Raw genomic sequence first — 6,070 nt, forward strand, 5'->3', positions numbered from 1 at the left:
TGTAAGTTATAACTAATAATTGTAATCAAAAATATTTTTCACATTGCGGGATAGACATTTTACATTTATATGTTTATAAATTTGTAAAAACCACTTTAATTTTGCCTTACACTTCGACCAGTTTCGAGATGTCTCAGTTATAATATTTTCTCAGTATTCGCAAATCGTCTTATATCCGGAAATCATGATTTTAATTAAGAAAGGAGTTTAATCAAGAAATTTTGCATGTCAATAAAAATGTTTTTTGTTTGGACAATTTAGAACGATAAAAAATAAGTTAAGACAATAATCAAAAACTTCAATTGATAAATAATCAATTAAATTTAACTTTTAGTACACTTTTAAAAATATTTCCGCTATGATTCGTTTTATCTTCTTTCTCTCTCTTTCTTTCACTTTTCTGTCTCTTTCAAACAATATTTAATAATCTAAATAGCAACGCGTGTGTTGTAAGTTAGTTTAATTCCGGACGATGAGGTAGTAACCTCGAAACCGGTCGAAGTGCAACTCAAAATTAAATATGTTTAAACAAATTTAAAAAAAAAAAAATGGTTTTCGTTTAGATTCATTTTATTTTCTTTCTTTCTCTTTCTTTTATTTTTCTGTCTCTTTCAGACAATATTTTATAATATAAATAGCAACGCGTTTAATTGTAAGTTAGTTTAATTCCGGACGATGAGGTAGTAACCTCGAAACCTTAGAAAAATTAAAGTTGTTTCAACAAATTAATAAGTTTTTTTAAAAACATACATCACATTATTTAAGTCTAGGCATTTACAGAACTTATTACCTGTCGTTGGTTAGTTAAAGGGCCACTTCTCGCACTGTTACATTCAGAATGATTCATTATGCCCTCTACATGTCTAGACTTTCATATTTCTTTCTATAAAATGATCTTCTTCTCTTTTGAAACATATTAATTTTAATTGTTTCAAAGAGAGTTTAATCCTAATAAGAGTGTGTTTTAAATTTAGAAAAACTTAAAATATTATTGATTTTGCATCATTATTTGGTTTATTGCGGGAAAAATAAAATCGCAAAGTTATTAATTGTTCGGTTGAACATACATACGGTCTTAAAGAGTTAACATGAGGGATTTTTTTTTTATTAAAAGAAATAAATGTTTGCGTTCTTATGATTTACCTAAATATTGAATTTTGAGGGCCATTTTCAACGAGTTGTAAATAACTCACTATTAGAAAATGGGAATCGAGTTGGGGAAGAGTGGGATTCGAACCACAGACCTTTGGTCCGTGAGTCCAAACCACAAGCCACAGGACCACAACCCAATCATTTGATTTGAAGAATTCAGTAATAGTACTATGATTATAAGAAGTGCCGTTTAAAATGTATCTTAAGTCTGGTCGTGTCAAAAGCTGACACAACCGAAGGGCATGTATGACAAGATATATGAATGCGAAAGAATTTAGGAATGTATGTCATGATAGGCAAGTATGGCAGTTCATCTTTTCTGCATATCTCTACGGGGAAACGGCGTGATGTTAGTAGTAGTATAAGTTCATAATTTAAATAATAGCATTATTATCATTTCAGTTAATACTTTTACCTACCTAACTACTTAACGACTTTTTATGTTAAGAAGTTTAGAGACGTATTCGTCTTCTTTGTTAAAAATATAAAACTGATGTGCTGATAGGTTTGGTTTTGAAGAGGGTATGTATGTGTGTGTGAGGAGTAAGGGTAGGTTTGCAATGAAAAGTGTACGGGTGTTTGATATGATTGAATATAATGTAAAAACAAATTACATAGAAACTTTTTTTTAAATGTACGTTAATAACAAAGAATAAAAACTCTGTAGTCTGCGGTCCTGTGGCTAGTATCGTGGACTCACGAATCGAAAGTTCGAGGTTTGCACCCCGCTCTACAACAACTAAATTAAAATTTTCTAATAGCGAGTTATTTACAATTCGTTAAAAAAGGCCACCAAAATTGAAATATTTTAGTAAATCGTAAGAACCCAAATAATGAAAAAAAAATATTTTTGAAAAAAATAAATCATCACTATTATCATTATTTCCTTTTTGCACCTAATGGTGCATAGAACACTGTATTAGTGCACCAATCACAGCGTATCTTAATATGCTTTTTGTTACATGAAGGTAAGATGATCAGTCCAGGGGACTATGAAACATTTTAGTGCAAAATCACATTAAAAAAAAAACAATATAAAACTTTTAAGTTTAGTCCTGAAATGCAACTGTTTACTGGGAGAGATAAATCTAGAATGACGGTGCCACGAAATGTGGGTATGCAGAAAACTGCAGTTATGTTATGGTTACCAACAACACACCTACATTCTTTACGAGTTCTTATAAAAAAATAATATGGTATGAATTTGGAAGTATGGCCTATAATCTTGATTAATTTGTAAATACTGTATTTTTTGTAACGGTTGATGTTTTTTTCAAATAAATAAGCACCTTATCCGAATTCCAAAGATGTAAACGCTTTTTTACGAATATTTCTCTCTCGAGAAACCGGAAAATAAAACTCAACAAAAGACGACAAAGCTAATACGGAAAACATATGAATATTATCGCTGAAGACGAAAACACATAAAAATACTTCAAACAATTTCTTTCAAATGTGTTTAAGGTCATTTTGGATAACTTTTTTCACGTTTTACATTTCTTGTTTGCGTAACTCGAATTAATGCCATCAGGGATACAAAAGAACGAAGGCATACAAAATTATAAAGAACTTTTTGAATGAAGAAAATAAAATTGTTAAAAGGCATTTAAAACGCGGGTAGTTAAGTATTGAAAATTTCATATTCTTGACTAATGTGGCTTAATTAACCACCATATATGATCAAATGAATCTTCTCATACAATTAGAGTAATTTAAAATCTAATTTTATCTCGTTTTAAGGTTTAAGAAGTTCATTAAAGTGATGCTCTCTAATTTATAGATTTGGTTTAGTTTTAATAGTATAAAAGCTTGTTGAAAGTTTTTTTTTTAAATAATGGTTTACGAATATTTACACAACATGTCACACATAAAAAAGGTTGGAGAAAATTCAATGGACATTTCTTAGACATCTTAACTAGAGATGCCGTAATACCGATCAAAATTTTTGTCTTCCTGCAAAAAGCATCATTTGCTTAGTTTAGAAGATCGCCGTCTACTGTTAGACATGGAGGTCCTTCATGACATACTTAGTGGACGCCTTGATAGTTCGGCTCTTATGTCGGAGTTATCATTAAATGTCCCTGGCTACCGCACCCGTCACACGTTGAGCTCTCTATTTCATGTGCCAGCAGTTTGTACGAACTATGCCCAAAACTCTCCACTTATACCTTTAGCTCGTGAATGTAACTTGAACTTTCCCCTTATTGATCCGTTTGTTTGTAACAAATAAACATTTCAAATGCGTTTTTCAAAACTAACTTTTTTGTCTTATACTTAGTTTCTAAAATAAAATCTTATTTTATCTCTAACTCTTAATATTCTATAAATATTGAATATTTTTGACACTTGTGTAATAATATTAACACGCATGTCCACCCTCATTCCATTATAACATCCACTCACCTACCCTCTCACACACTTACCTACACTCACACAAACACACTAGCATGTATTGTACGAATATTAATTGTATTTCTGTGGATATTTGTCATTGGCTTTATTCTCTGTATATTTTATTTGTCAATTTTTTTTACACGTATTTCTGTTGATATCCCTAATAAATTAATAAAAAATAAAAGATGATGAACAAAAATAAAAAAATTAATTTATAATTTGTACGTATCTCAAACTATTTTTTTGACTAAAAAAACCGGTAAAAACAATAAATGAAAAATATCAAAATGATTTTTTTACGGTTTATCAAGAAACGGGTGTAGAAATTTTTCATGTCAATAAAAATGGTTTTCGTTTAAACAAAAAATATTCCCGTTATGATTCATTTTATCTTCTTTCTCTCTCTTTCATTTTTATGTCTCTTTATTACAATATTTTTAAATATGAATAGCGACGCGAATAATTATAATTTAGTTTAATTCCCGACGATGAGGTAGTAACCTCAAAACCGGTCGAAGTATAATTCTAAATTAAAGTGGTTTATACAAATTTATAAACATATAAATTTAAAATGTCATACCACAAAGCGAAACATGTTTTCAATAACAATAATATCGTTATTATTTGTTAGATTTGGTCATGCCACGTCTTTCTTGGTTTTCTTTGATTTCAGCATCTTTTATTGCCACGAGATGCGTGACATTATCATTCTTTCGATTGCTGGCCCCTTTTACCGCAACGAATGAATTTTTAAATTGTTCAAGAAGTTTTGAGATATCTTCTTCTCGCCGCATACCGAGACCACCCCCGCGCGTCTGCGTTGCAATGCCCAGCGGTCGCAAATCCAATTTCATCTTAGGGCCTGTGATTATCTAAATAAATATAAACTTTAGCCATTCTTTCACTGTCCATTAGATTTTCATGTACACACTAACGCAGAACTCATTTCTTTATTATGTCGATTATGCTTGTCTCGCTCACATAATAAACGAATCTCGACATTTGTGCATCTATTGCACAAAATTTTATCACACACTCTCCTGAGAGATCGCATTTCAACAGTATACAATCTACTTTTATCCTATTTTTTCAAACTACTCAACCATTTTTTTTATATTTTTATACCAATTGGTAAAGTGGGCTGGGGAGGATGTACTGGGTCTATCATGAACCCCCTGATAAACGTTCAAAAATTAATACTAAGAGTGATGCTTCAATGTCTTCCCACTTTTCCATCTAAAATATTGTTCCAATTCATGCAGGTACTGGACATAAAACTTTTTTTTTTAAAAGCGTCATTGACACATTTCTGGTCATGCGGCTACAAGAGTAGATCCCAGCAGAATTCTCGTACGAGGTTTTCCTGCCATTTGAATTATTAAATTTTAAAAAACACGTACGACCCTTGCTTAAATAATTTTCTCTTTTGTGGCCCCGAGTGTTCAATGTCCGGGAAAATATTAAGTTCTACAAAATTAAAGTTCTTTTCAAAAAGAGTGAAAAAGTCTGGATTTAGTCTAAGGGAAAAAAATATTGCAGGAGACTACTGCGAGATATTGCATAAATTTATATACTTTTTAGCGTGTTGTCCAGATGCTTCTTAAAATATATTATGCGAAGTAGACTCGAGAGTGGCTCAATGATTTGGGGGCCACATGAACTGAAGTACTCTATTATGATGGAGAAAATCCAAAAGAAGTTTCTGAGATATCTCTACACAAGAGAGTGCGGGTAATATCCTTGGCTCTACCTGACCGAGTTTATCCAGAGTATGCTTGGCTACATCAGTTTAGAGACTAGAAGGAATGTGTATTTGACGACACATTTTTATCGATTGTTGCACGGTATGATCGTTAATTCTGAGATTATGATAAGCATTGGTTTGTATGTTCCCGATAATTACCTAAGACAGCGTCAGCATAGATTGTTTCATATTCCGATATACAGGACCAACCTGCCTATGGTTATGCCTGCTGGAAGGGCTGCCGCTATGCTGAACAACATTGCTCTGGATATTGATCTGTTCCATGTATCGAAGGGATTTTCTGGAGCAGGATTATTCTACTACTTTGACATGAGTCTCTTTCATGTATTTTTTTCTTTTTTATAATATGTGCTTATTAAATATGTGTTTGTAATGCATATGTTTTATTTAAATAAATTAAATTAATTGAATTGAATTGAAATGTATGCAACATAAATAGTTTATGTAATAATATCTAATTGATTAATTTTTGCTATTATCTAATTATGTACATGCTGCCACTTTCCACTATGTTATATCCCAACTCAACAAACGGCTCTTGGCCTCATGGAGTTTGGGGTACGTAATTTTTATTTAATTTTTCGTGTATGTAGTTGTTTGCATAAAATAAACGAAAATGACATGAATGAAATTTAAACAAATTAATTGTTAAGAAATTTATAAAATAACAAAAGCGGACATTTAGCTGCCATTATCTTCCACAGTGATTCTCACGATTCTATTTTTTTTATTTTCCTTTTTCCACTGTAAGCCTTCCCA

This window comes from Micrasema longulum, unplaced genomic scaffold (genome assembly GCF_059751315.1).
Source record: "Micrasema longulum isolate JH-2025_06_02 unplaced genomic scaffold, ASM5975131v1 h1tg002374l, whole genome shotgun sequence".
NCBI lineage: Eukaryota > Metazoa > Arthropoda > Insecta > Trichoptera > Brachycentridae > Micrasema > Micrasema longulum.